Below are 22,698 nucleotides of genomic sequence, written 5' to 3'. Positions count from 1 at the left end.
AAACATGTTAGTGCCTACATGCAGTTTTCAACATTACTACAGGCCTAGCTATTTGGTCCGCAGGATTTGTAAAATGCACTAACATGCCATCTTCGATCTGACATGATTAACATGGGCATTTGATGACATTCTAGAAAAATGTAGCCTTCTTCACAAAAGGTTGGAGTGGATGAAAAGTTCCCTAAGAAAACTAGTACAGATGAATCCAAAGGAGAAATGCTTATTGATTGTAACCATATGGATCAAGCAACCAATATGGGGGGCATGTATGTACTGAAATCCTCCAAAAGAACCTTCAGAAATCGTAGTACATTGTCATTGTAAACTTGGAAAAAGGTGTCACAAATTGAACTCCCTTATGGTTAACATTTAACAGGAAAGGAACATCACCTCGATATATAGCTTTTCCAGGCACGGAAAGCATCTCAGGAAACTGACAACTTGCTCCAGGTCGGGCTCTATAGATTATAGTGCCAAGACCTTCACTGTGCGCAGTTTCGGGGTCAAGCTTGTCGGAATCATTTTCTGAATGACAAATGAACAAACATCTTCAAAATTATAAATAATGTTAATTTGTAGAAGGAGAGGTAGAAGGCGGATGTTGTACCTGAACGGGCGTGGATCCAATAACAAGTCCGGAGTATTTGTCAGACGAGTAGCCCACCACTGTCAATTTCGACGCAAAAATGACATTGATTCTTGTTGGACCTTCTTGATCAACTACAAGTAATCTCTCAAGTGCATGTTTGTCCTGGATGACCATACTGTGGTCCACCTTTTGTGATGTCTTCCTGCCGCACCAGCAACACACATAAATAGTCCGGAGAGTCATGGAGGTGATGTGGAAGGTACTCAACTCATTGATCGCCTGAAGACGAAGGTAGTTGAGTGCAGTACAGCCACGGAGCAGGCGCTCCATGTCACCCTTTGAGAGGCAGACGACGACGAGCTTGAGGTGCTTCTGTCGTGGTAGAATAAGAGCGGGCGCGTCATTGAGGGGCGGGAAATGGCAGTTCCTGAACTTGGCGACACACAACATGGGCGCGAGGTGGAGTGCGGATGTTGGCAGCGACCGCATATGCCCATCATCAAAAGTGATCTCCTCAAGATGATCTAGCACGGGGGATCGGAACCAGTCGTCAAGCTTGGCTCGGTCCTTGCCGTTGGAACAGAACTTGCCCATTCCAAGGCCTTTGGTTGGGCGAAGGTGACTGCCGAGGATCTTGGAGAACGCGTCCAAGCTTTTGCGATAGCCATGGCAGAGCTCGTGGGTGTCGATGAGGTCGAGAGGGCTGGATTTCCATAGGGGGCGCCACCGCCGGGAAAGGACGGTTGTCCGCACCCCATATTTGATTGGGAGGAGGGAGATGATGACTCTCAACATATCATAAGGAAGGTTGCTGATTAAGTCTAGGCCTGCTGGAGTCGCTTGCGATTCTAGCTCGCCCCGCCTCCGCTTGTTGGCAGCCCCGTTCTCCACCTCCGGAGTCTCCTTGTCAGCTGCGCTTTCTGATAGAAATGGCAGTACAGGGAATATTTAGTTAAAACAGGGCAATGGAAAAGTGTATTGGTAACTAGAAGTTATTAGGTGGGAATATAGTAAGATAAGGGAATAACAATTGGTTGCTTAAATAGTACACAATTCATTTGACACTGCTGGGTAAGTCAACATATGTAGATAGTTGAAAAGAAAACTTACTTCGAACAAAGTCTGGACGGATGATTTTCTTGGCGATGTTAGCATATATCTCATGACCAGGCCCTTCTATGTGCAGTGCAATTTTAGTGCCAGCTTTTAGTACATAAAACTATGCAATTTCATTCCAAAAGCCAGTGCCAAAATACGAGTCACCATGTTCATCAAGTCTTACAGTAGCAACGATTGTAAATCCATGGTTTGTGTGCAGTATGACATTCGTGGAGCCTTGATGTATGTAAAGGGAAAAATTGTGCACTACATAATCTGTTGCATAGCGAGGGATGTCCTGCAGAAAATGGTAGGATGGATAAAGAAAATATGGTAACATGCAAATATGGGCCCAAATTGAAAGAACTGTACATCAGTTGAAATCGAAGGACAAAAGTCTATAATTAAACAGATAGGGTAAACATGATGTCATGGAAATATGAGAGTAATCGAAAGAACAATACATCATTAATTTGCCTAATATAGAAAGAAGAGGGGGGAAATCCCCTTTGACGTATATGGTGCATGTGGCACCTTTTATCCAAATGTAGTAATATTTAGAATATGTTCAGGAAAGTAGGCCATGCCAACCGATTTAGGGTGAGACTGAACATACCGCACGCGTCCTCAAGTTATCTGGTATGATGAGATGGAATTTCTGGCGGCGGTCGCCAAGTCCTGAAGTGTCGGCGCACTGTACATTCTATGAATGAAAGAAAACCCTCAAATCAGCTCGAATAAAAATGAATTCACGGCAATTTTCGCCAGGTGATTAAAGGAGGCAGATGAACTGGGATAAGATATGAGATAATATCTCGTTAAATTAGTTACCTTGTCGTCCATGAGAAAGAACCCTCAGTACGGCAGATTCCCCAACCGAGCGGAGCTGGGTCGACCGCGAGCAGCGTCGAGAAAGTCGATGGCGATAGGCGGTGGCAAGCGGAAGTGGCGAAATGCGGTGGGCTTTGCCGGCAGCCTGGCGGCGGCGGCAGGCGTCGAGCTAAGTGTTTACCGCCGCGATAGGCGGTGCCATGGCATAGACGCGGAGGAGCTTGTGCAGGTGTGAATGGGGAACGTACGAGAGGGGCTGAGGGGGTGGCGGGCGGGGTGAGGGTTTTTGTGACGTGAGGATGGTGAGTTTTTTTTCTTTTTTGAATTGGGTGGTGAGGGTTTTCTGTCCCACAAAGAATTTTGGCAGCGACGGCTTGCTAGAGCGAACCGTGTGTGATTGACGCAACAGGCAAAATGATAGTCATTGCACACGGTTCCAATTTTGGGAACAGTGTGTGATTGACGTACTACCTCTGTCCTGGTTTATTGGTCCCTCGTTGTAATTTTTACCAAAATTTGGCGAAATATTTAAATACTCAGACATAGATAATAAGCGTATACGTACATAAGCATAGTTCAACCATCATTAAGCATACTCAAGCATACATAGTTCGATCCATCCCACATCATCTCACATGCGGCCGGCACGATCCTGAAGCTTCTCCAGGTACTCGGCGTACGCGTCGTGCGCTACCCTGCGAGAATACTTCTGCTTGAAGGAGACAACGGCCCGTCCTCTTGCATGCGCCAGAACACTTAGATACACATCATGAATCTTGTGGTTGCAAAATGAGCATCCATAGGCGTCATTCCAGGTCCTAATACGCCTGTTATGCATTCCCGCATAAAGCTCCCTCAGGATTCGCCTCTTGTACCACCTCTAGGCATCTTCATCCTCGCTGTCCACATCGTCAGACATCACCTATACAAATAGTAAAACAAATTTGGCATCAAATCACTGATTACATGCCGTGAAGTAGGATTAGGAATTTATGGCTATTTATTTATACATATCCAAAGATTATGGTTCGATTTTTAAGCACAATCGTCTATGTACAGACCAATCTTGAAGAAAATAATGGCACAAACATATGTAGGTCATTCAAAATCAATTGTCAAGTCCTGGCTAGGAATTATTAGAACGAACACTAACCCTAGTCGGATTACTAGCGGAAATCATTTGCACAGATGAAACAACTAATCACTTATCACCTGTACCATTCAAACAATCAATACACTACACGGATCTAATGAAACTTACTCAGATTTCATGGATTGGGAGAACATAACCACAGGATTTATATTCCAAAAGGGGGAGGAGTAACCAGAGAAACCCTATGATCTATTTGACACATAAATGGGTATGGATGACTAACCAGCTGTCCGTCGTCATCAGAGTCGTCGCCGGAGTGGTCGTCGGAGTCGGTGTGGAACTCCGCCTCTGGCTGTGGCAGCTCGACGCCGTCGACGACGCCAGGGTGCAGCGATAACTCGCCGGCGGTGACGGCAACCTCTGTCTCCATCTCCACGCCGTGCTCCGGTGCTTTAGCAGCCCCGGCGTCGCCACTCCCTCTGATGGGGTGCTTGGGTGGCATTCTCATACACTGACGGCTTTGAGGAGTGAGAGCGGCGTCGAGGATGCAAGCGGAGAGAGAGGATTGTGTGTCCGTAGCGAGGATGGGGGGTGCGGCCGCTCGGGCGTACCATTAATATGGAGTAGTGGGAGTTGTGGGAGAGAGGCGGGCGGTGGTCAAACCGATGACTCGCCTCCCGATGAGCCTGCGCACCGGACTGCTGGCATGCCTACCAAAGTTTCACACAACTACTCGCACGCCTCGTGATGACACTGCACAGCGAGCACGTCTCCATCAATTCACACACCTGCACGCACACCTCCCCGTCTGCCTACGCGGCGGACTGCTCGGATGCGTCCCGTCAACTCACGCCTGCTCGCATGCCACACGGGTCGCGCGGCGGCACATATATTGTTTTTCTATTTGGATGATTAATGTTGCCGCTTTATTGCTTAACCGAAGCATGGCACTTATCCATTGTTGTTCTAATGCTCACGGTTCGAATAAATAATCCGTTTGGGATATTGGTTCTTATTAATAATCTCCCGTTTGTAATTAGATCAAGATTACATCAAAACTGGTCTCAAATTTGACAAAAAAGTACAATGCCACTTTGTATTTGTGTCCATATGACAACACGATAAGTTTCATGAACTTCAAATAAGTTTTGGATGTACTAGAATTTAAAAATCAAGATTCTCAGTGTTTGAAATTTGTTGCACGGGGAGTAAACATGCACCCAGTGAGACACATGTGTTTTTGCAATCCATTTAGGTGCACTGTCACATGCGCATGTAGCTCAAATTTGAATTTTGCACATTATACCCATAGAAAATCAATCAATCAATGTACTAAAACGTCTTAATGATCTCTGTGATTTTTTTGAAATTAAAACGTCCCTCCTTTGGTAACATGTATGTTCACCGCGGGATAATTAATTTAACATGCATCATAGTTGCGGTGTGATAGAGGCGAGAGGCCCGATCTTTCGATGAGATGATGGACATCACTTTGGTGGAAGTCGACTTTGACGATCCGACTACAAATGTGCACGACGTTGCGCCTTAGCAATCGCTAAACCAATCTCCCGAGGTTACTGATGATGCTGGAAGCACGATCAGCCTGACCACGAAGGTCTATTCCTGCAAGCAATCGAAGAACATGCAAGAATATGATAAAGGAATCTGAAAATTGCGAATAGGGATGAAGTATTGATAATGGTGGGGATCCGTAAGCGGTCTTGGTCTGGTCGTTGGACACAAATGAAGTACACGAAGTTGCAATGGCTAACGTTTAACTAAACAAATCCCAAGGAAAAAGCTACAATATGGATCTACTTATATAGGAGCAAGGGGTGGCGGCCAAGGAGGTGGGAGGACGTCCCAAGGCAGCCTAAAATTAACCCTAGTTCGTACAAGGCCAATGGGCCCAAGTGGAGGTGATGCAACACCTTTGGACTTGTAGTTTGACTCGGATTCTGCTGTAGCATCAGATTGTATATAGGAAGTATTGATAATGGCGGGGAACCGTAAGCGGTCTTGGTCTGGTCATTGGACAGTAGGTAAGAAAATAAATCTAATCTAGGGAAAGCTGGAAATTCTCACCGAGCAACCTGAAAACTGATACCACTTGATAGAGGCGAGGGGCCCGATCTTTCGATGAGATGATGGATATCGCTTTGGTGGAAGTCGAATTTGACGATCCGACTACAAACGTGCACGACGTTGCGCCTTAGCAATCGTTAAACCAATCTCCCGAGGTTACTGATGATGCTGGAAGCACAATCAGCCTGGCCACGAAGGTCTATTCCTGCAAGCAATCGAAGAATATGCAAGAATATGATAAAGCAATCTGAATATTGCGAATATGGATGAAGTATTGATAATGGCGGGGATCCGTAAGCGGTCTTGGTCTGGTCGTTGGACACAAACGAAGTACACGAAATTGCAATGGCTAACTTTAACTAAACAAATCCCAAGGAAAAAGCTACTAGATGGATCTCTTATATAGGATCAAGGGGTGGCGGCCAAGGAGGTGGGAGGACGTCCCAAGGCAGCATAAAACTAACCCTAGGTCGTACAAGGCCAATGGGCCCAAGTGGAGGTGATGCAACACCTTTGGAATTGTAGTTTGACTCGGGTTCTGCTGCAACATCAGTTTGTTTCATCCATAACTCAACACTCCGGACGAATTTGAAGGTGAATCCAATTGGGTTGGAAAGAGCACGGAATCTATTTTCCAACAAAAAATGAATCACCCAATTCGGAGTCCGTATGAAAGAGTTATTTCCGTTTTGAGTCAACAATGTCTGTGCAGTCCGAATCTCAATCCAGAACGTGAGAGACATGGACTCTATCTTCTCTTGGTCCAAAAGTGACGTGAGAGGACTTTTTGAACAACACCTAAACTTCTGTTTTTCCCTTATCTTCATATGTGGATTGTACAAATGTCCCATACACCTGCAATTAGACAAAACACAAAAGTGTGTGAAGTATTTTTGTTCTAGATAACATAAATAGATTATTGAATAGTTTGCACTAGAAATCACCTGACAAATATGCATGTATGCAATATTTTTGGTTGTATCCAAGGTAGTCATGTCCTCATCACGGTGGATTCGTGGTGTGTGTGTGTGGGTGTGTGCGTCTGGGGGTGACGGATGGCTCGCAGTACACTATGAGTTGTGAGCCACTGTGTGGGTTGGCCATTTTGTTCGGCAGGCTGGTGCCACATCAGAGTCGTGAAATCGTTATTTAAAACATTACACAACCCTTTCATACATAATTTTTTTTGCCACATGCAGTCGATGGTTGGCCTACACGACACTCGATACTCGCGTCTGACGCTTTCTGTGGGCCCGCGAGGTCGTCGTCCGTCACTTTGACGAACAGCCGGCCATGAGGTTAATTTGGCCAGCAAGGTAGAATCTTTTTTGTTTGTGTTATGGTGGTATATAGTATGAGTCGAAGAGGTGGGAGGGTACTAGCATATATACTATACGCATGCGTCCGTGAACAAGTACACCTCACTCAGTGTCGGGACTTTTTGGTTACCGAGGCACGTGCCACATCAAAATTGTGAAATTGGTTATTCAAACATCACACAACACCTTTTTGGGCCACCTGCATATATATCCTAGCTAGGACACTCACATGTGACGCTTCCATCCGTGGGCCCACAAGGCCATCATCAATGCATGCATGCATGCATCACCTTGACCTACATCGGGAGAGGTTAATTAATTTCACCATCGATGAGGATTCTTTTGGGTTGTACATATATTACGGCAGGAGCATATAGCATGCGGTGAAGAGGGGGGAAGCGGACCATCATATGTAGTACGCTTGATATGAACCTCGCTCTGTGTGGGTGCATGGTTTACGGTCTTTGAGGCATGTGGCACATCAAAGTTGTGCATTTTGGGTATTCAACATATATATGTTTGGCCCACATGCAAAGGAGTGGTGGTTTTCCTCTCGCACCCACTTGAGCGGTTATCAGCGATATCGATGCTTTCCATCTATGGGCCCGCTTGGTCCATCACTTCTTTTTGCCTGACAACAAGAGAGGTTAATTTGACTAAGGAGGGGATTATTATTTTTGCTCTGGGATGACATGCATGATACACTTTGAGCACACACACATGCATGTGTACGCATGAATCCCTCCCATCGAGTCGAAGTGGCTAGTACAACGACACCATCATGAACCGATCTCGCTCTATGTGGGGAGCTAGTGTACGATTTTTGACACACGCGCCAGATCAATGTTGTGTATTCAAACATGCACGCGCGCATCACCTCCATACATATGCATGTAGTGGTTGCCTTCGAACGATACACTCCCTCGCGTGGTTATCGGCGACAAGCCTATATATTCATGGGCCCACGTGGACATCCATGATCACCTTGACCACCAAAAAGATAGGTTACCATGGCGGATTCTTCATTTGGTTCGTGTTATCGTAGTATAGGTCATGGTGAGATTCAGACCTAATTATGTTTGAGCGCATATACTATGCACGCATGCATGCATATATGAATCCCCGTCGTTGGCTTGAAGTGTGGTGTAACATACATATGCATCATCAACCTAACCGTCACTTAGTGTGGGGATTTCTAGTTCAATATCACGGTGCCACATCAAAGTTGTTCATTGTTACTCAAAAACCCACCTCTCCATACATATGTTTGGGCCACACGCATGCAGTGGTTGTCTTCGGGGACTAGCTACTTGCGTGATTATTGGCGAGCTAGCCCATCTTCGTGGTCGCATGGATGGCCATCACTTTGACCAACTGATGAGGACATTAATACCATTGTTACACCCCTACATATACTCGACCAATTACTAGAGCTCGCGCACGCCAATTAAATTTCCAGGTACTTTCATTTCTTGGTAATGATTCTAATGTTCATGGGAATATGATGCTGCCTAAATTGGATACATTTGTTTGGCTTACAAATGAAGGGCCTGGCATGGATATGAGGGATAAACACTGGAGCAAGACCAAGCATGGAGAGGATGGCATGCGCAAGGGGAAGAAGAACGGAGTTACAAGTGATGATTTCAGGACTTTGAAGCCACCATAATGAGTGCATGAAGCCTTGGACGAAATATACAAGATGCCACTTCATCAATTTCGGCTAGAGGCTATTCTAGGTGCCGCGTCACCTTATAATTGGGCCAGGCCCATGTAATTTCGAAATACATAAGTATAGGCTGTTTTTGGAGTCCGTATGTGTGGGGAAACAAGAGATAGGGTTAGTTTCGGACCCCTTCCCCAAGGGCCACGAAATCCCCCCCTCTTCCTCCATATATACAGCCCTTAAGGCACCGTTTAGACTTTGGGTTTTGTTTAGATTAAAGTTCGCCATAGCTACAACTTCGCGTACTTCGTTTGTGTTCAACGACCAGACAAAGGCGTCACAGAACCCCACATTGATCAATAAAGCTTTCCTCTTATATTCGCAATATCCAGATTGCAATCTTAGTTTCTTGCTTGTTCTTTGTTTGCCTACAGGAAACAGACCTTTGTGGTCAGGTTGATCGTGCTCCGGCGTGGTCAATAACCTCTCAGAGTTGGTTTAGCGATTGCTAAGGCGCGACGTCCTCGCACGTTCGTAGTCGGATTGTCAAAGTCGACTTCCTCCAAAACGATAGCCACAATCTCATCGAAAGACGGGACACCTTTGCCTCTATCAAGTGGTATCAGATTTCCAGGTTGCTCGGTGAGATTTTACAGTTTTTCGTAGTTTACATCGAGTCTGTTCTTCATACCTACTATCCACGAAAAAGCCACAAATTTTTTTTAGGGTTAGTTCATCATATCCGAACCAGTCTGAGCATTTGCATAGTCTTTTCAGTATTTTGCCTTGTTGAATTTTCGGTTGCATCGTCGTGTCAAGTTGCTGGTCTTAGCGTCTAGTTTCCTTAGAGTTTCGAGTTCTGTTCACAAGTTGTCACGCCGCCGCCGCACCATCGTCATCGCTCCTGCCGTCTACCACCACCGCTTATCCGCCACCGATCTGTATCTATACACCATCACCAATCCGTATTCATATACCATCACTGATCTGTATCCATATACCACCATCGATCCATATCCATATACCACCACCGCTACCTTATACCACCACCGCTGCCATATCCTACCACCATATATCCACCACCAATCCGAGTTCCTTTCCTATTAGGTTTCTTTTCGCGATCCATCTAATTTCCGATTCGTGTTTCCTTGCATGAGTAGGTTTCGAAAAAAAATCAGCGACCAAAAATATTTTTTCCCTATCCTATTTTTAGGCTTTTCTGAGTCTTTTGAGACATTCGCCATCATAGTGATTTTTTGTCGCACTTTTTCATCGTCGCTGCCCCGATTTTTGAAAAAAAATAGTCAAACATTTTTTCTTTCCATCCTGTTAGTTTAACCTGGGAAGAGTTTTGAGACACTCGCCATTATAGTGATTTTTCGCAAAAAAAGAGGAGCGCAAAAAAAAGCAGAGCGAAAAAAATTCCAGAGTGTGCTTTTCCCTTGTTTATGTGCAGCGCCATGATTTTGTTAGTGTTTTAGGCTCGCGTCTCTAGCACGGTCTAGCCTAGGACCAGCACAGTACCATCGTTGAGCGTTTATTCAACTTTGCATATCTGAATTGATTATTTCTGACCCTTTTTGCTACCATATTATAAGCCTTCCCAGCTCCACATACATCTACGTCATGTGTTTCACTCTCCCTGGTAATCGCTCTATCCAAGCTTTGAGAGTTTTGACTACAACAGTTGCCGATCACCGCCTGCTACTGGGTAAGAACAGGTGAGAATTTGAGTTTTGCTTGACGGATTTGTGACACCCACCACCACCACTTGTTAGTAGTCTGTAGGATCATATTCTTGTGTGTTTCTATTGCTGCTAACCATGGCAGGATCACAAGCCGACGAGATTGATTGGGAGAACATGACGAACAAGGAGTTGCATGATAAATTTCAGCAAATGATGAGTGGCCAGGTGGGAGATGTGCTAAACAGATTTGAAGAGGCCATGGAGAAGATAGATGGAATGGAGAAGTCGTTCGAGACAAAGCTGGATAACAAGTTTAATGAATTTCTCACGCGTCTTCCCCCACCACCACCGGCTGCACCTATCGCACACCTACAATGACAACAACAATGCCGAATCAGTTCGGATGAGCGAAGCGTGTTCCTATTGTGGATGGTCAAACTTCTGGAGCTGTTGTACGTATTGTTGATGCTTCTTTGGCTCCTGCTACTACTGCTGCTGGTGCCGAGGAGGATGACGATTATGCGGGCGATTACGAGGATGAGGTTGATCAAAATCAGAACTACGTGCAACCACCAGCACCAGGTCGTCCACATGCATATAATCGCAACGGTGGGGCTGCACCACCAGCTCAGGTACGAGATCCTGACCATCTCCCCAAACTAAAATTGAATATTCCACCTTTTGAGGGTAGATATGTTCCTGATATATATCTTACTTGGGAGTTAGAAACTGAACAACGTTTTACATGTTTACAATACCCCGAGGAGAGACGTGTTGCTGCTGCACTTTCTGCTTTCACTAGTTTTGCTTGTGTGTGGTGGTGTGAACATCGTAGATTATATCCACATAATATTCCTACTACTTGGGCTGCTTTGAAAACTGATATGCGTACTCGTTGGGTTCCACCATATTATCAACGTGAATTACTTCAAAAATTGCAGCGTTTAAGACAAGGAAAAATGTCGGGACCCCGATTCTAGGTCACACCGATCTAGCCTGTAACACCTCATATCAATTTGCGGCCTCACGCACGGTATCCCCACGGGTGTCGCCTTACCATGGCCGGGACCGTTTGCGCCTTTTGGCTCACGTATATGATAATGTCGCTAGCATCCATATGACAGAGAACCCGGGCCGACATGGCTAGTCGTGAACCCAGAGCGACACTAACGTATGGGGACAGGCATACATGAATCAACATCGAACATGTCGGTCAGCAGCGTGCGAATCCGGGCTGTAGCACTGGCTAACCGGACTCCGGGAACCCGGGCTGTAGCAGGCTAGGCAGGACTCCGGATGTCACCGCGTGACATTTCCCCGAAGGGACAGACACAGGAACGAAGTGAATCACATGCCGGCCAGTCAAGTGTTCCGGAGCAGTAGTGCTGGGCTAGCAGGACTCCGGTGAACCGGGCTGTAGCGGACTACTATGGCTCGAGGAGGCACTAGACTACATTTCCCCATAAGAGAGGCTACCAAGGATAAACAACTAGGTTGTCGAATCCCACACATACCAAGCATTTCAATCATACACACAATATGCTCGATATGTGCAAATACAACATGGCATCACAACAAGACTCTACGACTCAGAGTATTTATTCATTAGGCTCCGAAGAGCCAGATATTACAAACATGGGTCTCATGACCCAACATTCAGAGCATACAAGTCAGAGCACATGCGGAAGCTTAACATGTCTGAGTACAGACATCTACAAATGAAAAAGGCTGAGAAGCCTGACTATTTACTAGATCCTGCCGAGGGCACAAGATCGTAGCTGAGGTATCAAGCTAAACGTCGAAGTCCACACGGAACTACTAGCGAGACTGACGTCTCTCTGCAAAACATAAAATAAGCAAACGTGAGTACAAATGTACTCAGCAAGACTTACATCAGAACTATCTACATATGCATCGGTATCAACAAAGGGGGTGGTGGAGTTTAACTGCAGCAAGCCAGCTTTGACTCGGTGGCTATCCTGACTACGACTGCAAGTAACTCTTTTGAGGTGGCGCACACGAGTCCACATATTCACCATATCAATACTCCACTATGGATCCGCTCCCGTCTCCCTACGAGAACGCCATCCATAGCACTCACGCTTATCTTGCGCATTTTAAAGTATCCACTTTCACTTGTCTATGAACTGTTATAGGCAACCCAGAAGTCCATTTCCGCGGACACGGCTATTCGAATAGATCATATTAACCCTGCAGGGGTGTACTTCGTCACACACGCTCTCGCCACTTACCACCATGTACACGTCGTGTACCTCGGCAACCTTCAAGCGGAAGCCTGGCGAGGGAGTCGGCCACAGCCTACCTAAACACTCAAGTCTCTAGTCCAGGTTTATCGCCTATTCAGGTTCCATCCGCAGGGAGTCCGGCCGAGGTTTCCACATACGGCCCCGAACGATGTGTGCAGGGTTCCCGAGACACCAAACGGGCGCCCGGTACACCGTGCCACGTGCCTACCGCATCACAGCCCACCCCTCGGTCAGCGCTGTCCACGGCCTCCAGCATACTACAAACACCAGAAACTACTTGCAACTCCTGGACAGAGGACAAGGGTGATTAAGAAGCCGAGAGGGTCCATTGGTTTCGGGCCCAATGCGTGGTAGTAACTGTATCATGGATCACAAACACAGAACTCAGTTCCTGAGGACGGCTTCAATGAGACAACCCACCATGTACTCCTACATGGCCTCTCACCGCTACCTTTACCAAATCGTGTTCACACACTTAGCTCACACACAGTAGGACATGTTCATCACCATTCCAATTCATCCCCGATGAATCAGACCCGACTCAACTCTAAGCAGTAGCAGGCATGACAAACAAGCATGAATGAGTAGGCACATCAGGGCTCAAACAACTCCTACTCATGCTAGTGGGTTTCATCTATTTACTGTGGCAATGACAGGTCATGCAGAGGAAAAGGGGTTCAACTACCGCAACATGTAACAGTTGAATCGATGTTGTCCTAATGCAGTAGAAGAGAGCAGGAGCGAGAGAATGGGATTGTATCGGAATGAACAAGGGGGTTTGCTTGCCTGGCACTTCTGAAGATATTATAGTTCTTCATCGGTGTCATCGAACTCATCGTCGGAATCACGGCTATCGAGAGGGGACAATCACCGGCAAACAAAGAAGAACACAATCAATGCAATGCACAATATGATGCATGATCATGACATGGCAATATGACGTGATTTGGCCTAATGTAACTAGCAACAGAAAGGTTTGGGTTGATTTGAACTCAAGGTTCAAATTCAAATTCAAACTATGAATTCAAATAGTGCATTATCATGTTTTCACCTATACAGCAGGTATAACTTAGTTTGACATGCATGGAAATGATACAGATGGATAGATTGCATTTTTCTGATCATTTTTCATATATAAATTATTTCATTCTGAGCTACGGTTGATTTTATATGATTTTTAGAAGTTTATACTATTTTCTGGAATTTCCTGATTAAAAATAAATCCAGAAAATGTAATACTGCGTCAGCCTGACGTCATCACTGCGTCAGCGAGTCAACGGGCTGGCCAGGGTCAAACCTGACCAGTGGGGTCCCACTGGTCGGTGTCACGGTGCTAGTTAGGGTCACTGACATGTGGACCCAGTCAATGGCCACGTCAGCATGGTCAACGCTGACGCGTGGGGCCACTGTGATTAGTTAAAACTAAATAGAAACTAATCTATGTTTAATTAGTCAGTGGGGCCCTGCTGTCAGTGTCACTAGGTGTTGACTAAGTGCGTCATTAGCCCTAACTAATCTGCCACGTCACCCTCGCCGGGGTTACGCCGGCGGCGACCAAAACGCGGCGGAGGCGCACTGGAGTGACTCGGGTTTCGCCTACAGGCCACCGTTTGACGCGCGGACGGGCGCGTTTGAAAGAGGGAAGCGAGGCGCATCTGTGGGTGGCCGTGGTTCGAGTGGGGGTGGACGGAGTCAACGGCGGCGAGCTCTTTTGCGGCCGCCGGAGTTCGGGTTAGCACGGGGGCGGCGTTAGGGAGCATGACAGGGGGTGCGGAGGGGTGCTATGGCCTCCTGGGGGTGCACTGAGCACGGCTACGTGCTCGGTTTAAACGGAGGCGAACCAAAACGACGACGGCGTCAAGTCCGGCGCCGGTGAGGTCTCGGTCTCGACGGAAACGAAGGCTACGCTGAGCTAATGGACATGGGAGAAGGGGGAATCGGTAGAGGAGCTCACGGCGAGTGCAGAGGTGGCCTCGGCGTGCCCGGGGAAGCACCGGAGCGAGCGGGGCGGCGAGAGGGATCTCCGGCGTTGGGAGGTTGAAGACGACGACGTGGAGACACTCGGGGCGTCCGGCGTTGCACAGCTCGACGAGGAGGAAGAGGGATACTAGGCGGAGCTCTTGGGCATCTCAGGGCGTCGCCGGGATGGCGGTGTCCGCGGTGGTGGCGAGCGGCGGCGACGGAGGCGTTCGGGCGGGAAGAACAGAGGAGGGGGAGAGCGTTCGGGGAGAGTGAGAGAGAGCCGGATGGCTCTGGGGGTCGCGTGGCATCGTCCAGACGCGTCGAGGCGGAGCCAGGCAGGCAGGGAGGGAGGAGGTGGCCGCGGCGTGTAGCGGCGCGCGTCGGGCACGCGCCCTCGCCTACTGGCGCGAGGAGGAAGGCGACAGGAGAGCGCCTGGTGGGCTGGGCCGCCAGCTGGGCCGGCGAGGTGGGCTGCACAGTAGGTAGGTCCAGGTAACTTTCTCTCCCTCTTCTGCTTTCTAATTTGTTTTTGTTTTTTCTAATATTCTGTAGTCTTTAGGGCTTTATTAAAAATACTTAGACACTTCCAAAAATCATGAAACTACTCATGATCACTGTTGGGAATATATCCTACAGTAAACATTTTAGTTTATGATTATTTGAGCATTTAAAATATTTAATAGCATTTAAATGCCCAAATGCAAATAGAGTATGATTTAATCCAGAGCCCAAATATGACATGGAAAGATGTGCATCACCTCTGGTTACTGTTTCCAGCATTTTCCAAGAATGATGAACATTTTTGAAAGCCATTTGGATTTACTGGAAATATTTTGGTTGAACCTAGTGAATTCCTTTAATGCTAGGGTTTAGGCAATCCCCATTTCAAGTTTCTTTCAAAATTAAACATGATGACATGAGGAACAAGCAAAAGTCAAACAAGGGCTGATCTGGGGCTGTGACAGCTCACCCCCACTAAACAAGAATCTCGTCCCGAGATTCAAGACGTGAGGTAAGAAGACAGAGGGTACACAAAGCTAACACGATCTTCATGATCCAATTGCTCTTCGCGAAGATGTTGATCCGTTGCTTCAATTAACGTTGACGTCTTTGCTTTCGAGATCTTCATCCGACACGATGACGACAAGGGAAACTCTATAGAAATCGATCTCCTTAAAGATCGAGCAACTCACGATCAACTCACGGAATGCGACGTTGAGTATCTCTTGAGCTGAGACTCAACACATACATCGAGAGAGGGATGAAGTGAAACAGAGAACGAAGATTCAAGTTGATAAACACAATTCCACGTTGAATAAGACGGTGCATGGTTTCAAAGTAGCGAGGAGATAATTGCCATGATTCTATAACAGGGCACCTTGGGGAAGGTGACTCGTAGAACTATTCCTTAAGTGGCAAAAAGAATTACTTTTGATCCTAAGATCATTGAAACTCTTTATGCCAGCCTAGGGCAATCACAAACGATCGTTCGAGGGAGTTCGGGAGAACGACACACTCGGGCTAGGATGGACGATGTGGAATACCTTGTTGAAGACAACGAAATGGATGATTTTTTTATATATCATCGGAAATGAATGGACTTATGGTAAGACCACTTGAAGATGATCTTGATCAGTAATTACTGAGAAGGGTAGTCCATAGTAGGACGGCACAATGACGGTGCAAGCTGGGAACATAATGCAAATGCTGGAATGATTTTAGTAACAGGGGAGAAGCTCAACAGTAGAGGGTGAATCCACTGTTTGAAAGGTTATAGCATAATCGAGGAAACTGGGGCAATCCCAGTTGGTGCCGGTGAAAACACCTAGCGCTTGTGCGTGCTCTCAAGAACTTGAGCATTTCCATATTCATCAAGGTTTTACCAACATCCGTGTCGAGGATCCTGGCAACACATCATACTACCATGATGAATGGTGATGGAGGATGCAGGTGCAAAGGAGGACAACACTTTCTCAGATTTTTCCTTAGCAATGCCAAAGAAGCAGATCTGGATGATCGACCGAGAGACATTTAGCACTCCGCTTCTAATGTTCTCCTTGATGTGCTAGCGTAACCCATTTATTGATATGGTTTGGTATCTAGAACATCAAGTAAAAGGTCGGACTTCGGGAGCACAAGAATCCATAAGGAATAACTACGGAAGTAAATCCTACGAAATCCTTATGGGGAGGTGGCCAACTTCCTCAATCAAGATACTACAATAATAGGCCTTCCGGCTGGATGTGTTGGCCACGACATCCACTTTACCGGTTATCGAGAGGGCAATATTATAATTCTTGGGAAATGTTCCAACCATCATATCTGCCTGAGATTCAGATCTAGTTGGTTTCAGTATATTCCAGACTCATCAAGTCTAGAAGGAAAAATGAAGGTTTGCAACACAAATCGACGAGATGACGTTGCGAGATTCTCAGGGGATGAACTACGATAGCAAGCTCCAAAACACGAGCTGGTTCTGCTACAAACATGTGAACACGCTGTCCCAGACAAGCATGACCACATAGTAGTCTTAGAGTAAAACACTACCGAGTTCTGATTAGGAGCCATCATTGCGGAGAGCGAAGTCATGCGCATGTACCTTTGGGTCCTTAAGGAATAGCACTTAAGAACTTCTTTTCCTTGAACAAATCAATCAGTGGCTTGGTGTGCTAGGGATTCATATAGAACGAAGGTTGCAAGTCTCCAGACCAAAGAATACTTCGCACGTATGCATGACTGACTTGGGATGATTCCAGAGGAAGCGAAACAAACTTTCTCAAGTTCACGGCGGCAACTTGCATCATATGCACGTGAACTAGAGGAAGTCACTTCTTCCATCAAAACATAAACTTCATGAGCTAACACGAGGAAGATGCTTTCAAAAGTTTCCAACGCTAACTTAGATGTTCAACCAAATCATGGAGGAGATAAGGATGTTGTCGATGGGCTCAACAACAAACCATCTAGGCTTCCATATAGATGGAATTCCACAATTAAGTGAACACGGTGATAGCATTGGTCAGACCAAAAGATGTAATGGTGTATGCTCGAGGAATCAACCACGGGTAAGACAACATCACGAACATCATTGGTTCTGATTTGATTTGATGATAGCCCATACCCAAATCAAAGTTTGGTTAAGCTGATAGGTCCATTAATTGATCACGAGGACCAATCGATGAAGAAATCATCTTTCTACAACACACAACACAAGATATCCCTTTGGAAATGAACTAAGTTAGACAAGTTTTTATCTTCCAACTCTCCAAGTTGTTGTTTAGCTTGACCAACTAGCTCAGGGGTATCCAACACAGGTTCTTGGAGAATGGGTGGTTTGGAGGAAAACCAACATGATCACGAACTCAACATAGCGGTCAGGTGACAACCTGGTAATACATCCGAGAAGATATTCGGAACATCACGAACCACCGACATGTTGTTAAGATCGAGAACAATCTTGCTTTTCAGGGCAAGACGATATGACCGAATAAGCAAGGACTAACACTATCCTAACTCATTGATCGAGAAGTACACCGGGAATATGGACTAGGTAGCACGATCAACCTCAGGATGGTGATTCAATAACCAACACGCTAAGGATGAAATTATTGTCCTTTAACTACCAAGCAACAGAGTTGCTAGGAGTATTGATTTCACACATCACAGTTCGCTTGTCGGTATTCCGGTTATAATAACACGGAGACCGAGGAATGAACGATGATGGCGAGGAGTATCACTTAATCAAGAATTCATAAGAGGTGGTGCAATTCTCATGACAATTCTGACATAAAGGGGGTAATACTCCGAGGTAGAACAGAACAAAAGCTGGTTAGGCATTTGATCTGCGGAATACAACTACTTTGACCCAATCCCAGAGATGGACGAGGTACTGGAGTTTGTTTCTCTTAGTCATTCCGGATTAGAATGGCTTGACAGACCCCAAGAATAATAGGCATCGATAACACAAATGCACAATTACTCCCGACTATTAATTGATAGATGAGGGCCAGAAAATAACTAAAGAGGGACAACCCAAAGGAACATATGGTTTTCTGAGTTGTGGATGCATAGATTAGTATGTCGAACCAAGTCCAACAAGTTTCTTCTAGATAACCCATGCAGAAAGGTAGGACTGGCAGAGTCACAATGTAGAATGGAGAACTCATTAAGAGCACTCTGGTCGTGACCTTTTGGTTCAGAAGAACTCCTGCCAAGAATGGTTCATGGTATTTGGAAGAACGATATACCACGGACCTCGAGGACTAATGCAAAGGTTACTAATAACCTAAAGGAACGAGCAAACACTAGCTACACGAGGTAAGTAGAGTGAATCTTGGGTTCAAGAACCCAGAAATAGAATGCCTACTAACTAAATGGCATCACGGGATGCTTTCAGGAATGATGGCCAGAATCATCACACTGGGACACACAACATGGCTAGGTTACTAGATGATCCCCTAAGACACCTAGGGTCATAATAATAACTCCAACATATATGTCGAGGCAATAGAGTACCTCAACTCAGCAATTAGTGTGATTAACCTGGCCTAAAGGAACATCGAGAACGGAAAGAAGGGATTTGCAAATGCATCAGATTATTTAGAAGCCTGGGATGACTCGGATAGCATAACGACTGTAAATGCTCAAAAATACTTGAGACATCCTGCAAAATAGTGGCATGACCACTCAACATCACAATATAAACTTCCGGGATCAATGGTCAACGTACGGAAGTAGTAGGAACCGAACTGAGGCTTAAATCCATCAATCCTACGAGTCTACGGATTAGTAACACGTGATCCTGATAGAAAGATGAGAAGCCTAGTTCTTAATCCCCGTAGAAGAGAAGAGGATGACTCAGATCAGAAGGGCATAAGGTAAAGGAGTAAAAAGAGCCTTACGTTCCCTTCCACAATCAATTCCCTTATATAACTAAAGCATTTCTAGACTCAACTTCGACCAGTTTGGCTTGGTAATCCTACAGGCAGTCAGGCTCTGATACCAACGCTGTCGGGACCCCGATTCTAGGTCACACCGATCTAGCCTGTAACACCTCATATCACTTTGCGGCCTCACGCACGGTATCCCCACGGGTGTCGCCTTACCATGGCCGGGACCGTTTGCGCCTTTTGGCTCACGTATATGATAATGTCGCTAGCATCCATATGACAGAGAACCCGGGCCGACATGGCTAGTCGTGAACCCAGAGCGGCACTAACGTATGGGGACAGGCATACATGAATCAACATCGAACATGTCGGTCAGCAGCGTGCGAATCCGGGCTGTAGCACTGGCTAACAGGACTCCGGGAACCCGGGCTGTAGCAGGCTAGGCAGGACTCCGGATGTCACCGCGTGACATTTCCCCGAAGGGACAGACACAGGAACGAAGTGAATCACATGCCGGCCAGTCAAGTGTTCCGGAGCAGTAGTGCTGGGCTAGCAGGACTCCGGTGAACCGGGCTGTAGCGGACTACTATGGCTCGAGGAGGCACTAGACTACATTTCCCCATAAGAGAGGCTACCAAGGATAAACAACTAGGTTGTCGAATCCCACACATACCAAGCATTTCAATCATACACACAATATGCTCGATATGTGCAAATACAACATGGCATCACAACAAGACTCTACGACTCAGAGTATTTATTCATTAGGCTCCGAAGAGCCAGATATTACAAACATGGGTCTCATGACCCAACATTCAGAGCATACAAGTCAGAGCACATGCGGAAGCTTAACATGTCTGAGTACAGACATCTACAAATGAAAAAGGCTGAGAAGCCTGACTATTTACTAGATCCTGCCGAGGGCACAAGATCGTAGCTGAGGTATCAAGCTAAACGTCGAAGTCCACACGGAACTACTAGCGAGACTGACGTCTCTCTGCAAAACATAAAATAAGCAAACGTGAGTACAAATGTACTCAGCAAGACTTACATCAGAACTATCTACATATGCATCGGTATCAACAAAGGGGGTGGTGGAGTTTAACTGCAGCAAGCCAGCTTTGACTCGGTGGCTATCCTGACTACGACTGCAAGTAACTCTTTTGAGGTGGCGCACACGAGTCCACATATTCACCATATCAATACTCCACTATGGATCCGCTCCCGTCTCCCTACGAGAACGCCATCCATAGCACTCACGCTTATCTTGCGCATTTTAAAGTATCCACTTTCACTTGTCTATGAACTGTTATAGGCAACCCAGAAGTCCATTTCCGCGGACACGGCTATTCGAATAGATCATATTAACCCTGCAGGGGTGTACTTCGTCACACACGCTCTCGCCACTTACCACCATGTACACGTCGTGTACCTCGGCAACCTTCAAGCGGAAGCCTGGCGAGGGAGTCGGCCACAGCCTACCTAAACACTCAAGTCTCTAGTCCAGGTTTATCGCCTATTCAGGTTCCATCCGCAGGGAGTCCGGCCGAGGTTTCCACATACGGCCCCGAACGATGTGTGCAGGGTTCCCGAGACACCAAACGGGCGCCCGGTACACCGTGCCACGTGCCTACCGCATCACAGCCCACCCCTCGGTCAGCGCTGTCCACGGCCTCCAGCATACTACAAACACCAGAAACTACTTGCAACTCCTGGACAGAGGACAAGGGTGATTAAGAAGCCGAGAGGGTCCATTGGTTTCGGGCCCAATGCGTGGTAGTAACTGTATCATGGATCACAAACACAGAACTCAGTTCCTGAGGACGGCTTCAATGAGACAACCCACCATGTACTCCTACATGGCCTCTCACCGCTACCTTTACCAAATCGTGTTCACACACTTAGCTCACACACAGTAGGACATGTTCATCACCATTCCAATTCATCCCCGATGAATCAGACCCGACTCAACTCTAAGCAGTAGCAGGCATGACAAACAAGCATGAATGAGTAGGCACATCAGGGCTCAAACAACTCCTACTCATGCTAGTGGGTTTCATCTATTTACTGTGGCAATGACAGGTCATGCAGAGGAAAAGGGGTTCAACTACCGCAACATGTAACAGTTGAATCGATGTTGTCCTAATGCAGTAGAAGAGAGCAGGAGCGAGAGAATGGGATTGTATCGGAATGAACAAGGGGGTTTGCTTGCCTGGCACTTCTGAAGATATTATAGTTCTTCATCGGTGTCATCGAACTCATCGTCGGAATCACGGCTATCGAGAGGGGACAATCACCGGCAAACAAAGAAGAACACAATCAATGCAATGCACAATATGATGCATGATCATGACATGGCAATATGACGTGATTTGGCCTAATGTAACTAGCAACAGAAAGGTTTGGGTTGATTTGAACTCAAGGTTCAAATTCAAATTCAAACTATGAATTCAAATAGTGCATTATCATGTTTTCACCTATACAGCAGGTATAACTTAGTTTGACATGCATGGAAATGATACAGATGGATAGATTGCATTTTTCTGATCATTTTTCATATATAAATTATTTCATTCTGAGCTACGGTTGATTTTATATGATTTTTAGAAGTTTATACTATTTTCTGGAATTTCCTGATTAAAAATAAATCCAGAAAATGTAATACTGCGTCAGCCTGACGTCATCACTGCGTCAGCGAGTCAACGGGCTGGCCAGGGTCAAACCTGACCAGTGGGGTCCCACTGGTCGGTGTCACGGTGCTAGTTAGGGTCACTGACATGTGGACCCAGTCAATGGCCACGTCAGCATGGTCAACGCTGACGCGTGGGGCCACTGTGATTAGTTAAAACTAAATAGAAACTAATCTATGTTTAATTAGTCAGTGGGGCCCTGCTGTCAGTGTCACTAGGTGTTGACTAAGTGCGTCATTAGCCCTAACTAATCTGCCACGTCACCCTCGCCGGGGTTACGCCGGCGGCGACCAAAACGCGGCGGAGGCGCACTGGAGTGACTCGGGTTTCGCCTACAGGCCACCGTTTGACGCGCGGACGGGCGCGTTTGAAAGAGGGAAGCGAGGCGCATCTGTGGGTGGCCGTGGTTCGAGTGGGGGTGGACGGAGTCAACGGCGGCGAGCTCTTTTGCGGCCGCCGGAGTTCGGGTTAGCACGGGGGCGGCGTTAGGGAGCATGACAGGGGGTGCGGAGGGGTGCTAT

Source organism: Triticum aestivum, chromosome 7D (assembly GCF_018294505.1).
Source record: "Triticum aestivum cultivar Chinese Spring chromosome 7D, IWGSC CS RefSeq v2.1, whole genome shotgun sequence".
In the NCBI taxonomy this organism is placed as follows: Eukaryota; Viridiplantae; Streptophyta; class Magnoliopsida; order Poales; family Poaceae; genus Triticum; species Triticum aestivum.
The sequence above is the reverse complement of the archived record's forward strand: the minus strand, read 5'-3'. Positions refer to the sequence as shown.